This window comes from Tamandua tetradactyla, chromosome 2 (genome assembly GCF_023851605.1).
Source record: "Tamandua tetradactyla isolate mTamTet1 chromosome 2, mTamTet1.pri, whole genome shotgun sequence".
Taxonomy (NCBI): domain Eukaryota; kingdom Metazoa; phylum Chordata; class Mammalia; order Pilosa; family Myrmecophagidae; genus Tamandua; species Tamandua tetradactyla.
In genome coordinates this window covers 134,640,956-134,641,604 of record NC_135328.1, presented here as the reverse complement: position 1 = coordinate 134,641,604, position 649 = coordinate 134,640,956, and positions in this window count along the sequence as shown.

Below are 649 nucleotides of genomic sequence, written 5' to 3'. Positions count from 1 at the left end.
TGAGAAGACACAATGAAATGAAGCGAGAAGATGATACGAGATTAGAGACGAGACAATGAGATGAGATGACAAGATGAGACTACGAGATGAGACAACAACATGAGATGATGAGATGGGATGACGCGATGGACAATGAGATGGGATGATGAGATAGGATTATGAGATGGGATGATGAGACAAGATGGGACAATGAGACAGAATGACAAGCTGAGATGAGATGACTAGATGAGACAAGATGTGATTATGAGATGAGATGATGAGATGGGACGATGGGAAGTGATGACGAGATGGGACGATGAAATGATGAGATGATGAGATAAGACGGTGGGATTTGACATGGAGATGAGATGGGAAGACGAGATGGGACAACAAGATGAGATGAGATGATGAGATGGGATGATGAGAGGAGATGATGAGATGAAATGAGATGATGAGCTGAGATGAGATGACTAGACGATGAGATGATGAGATGAGACTATGAGATTAGACGATCACATGTGATGATGAGACGGGATGACAAGATGGGATGATGGGATGGGATGACCAAACAAGATGGGACAATGAGACAGAATGACAAGTTGAGATGAGATGATGAGACGAGAAAAGATGAGAGAACAAGATGAGATGATGAGATGGGACGATGAGATGA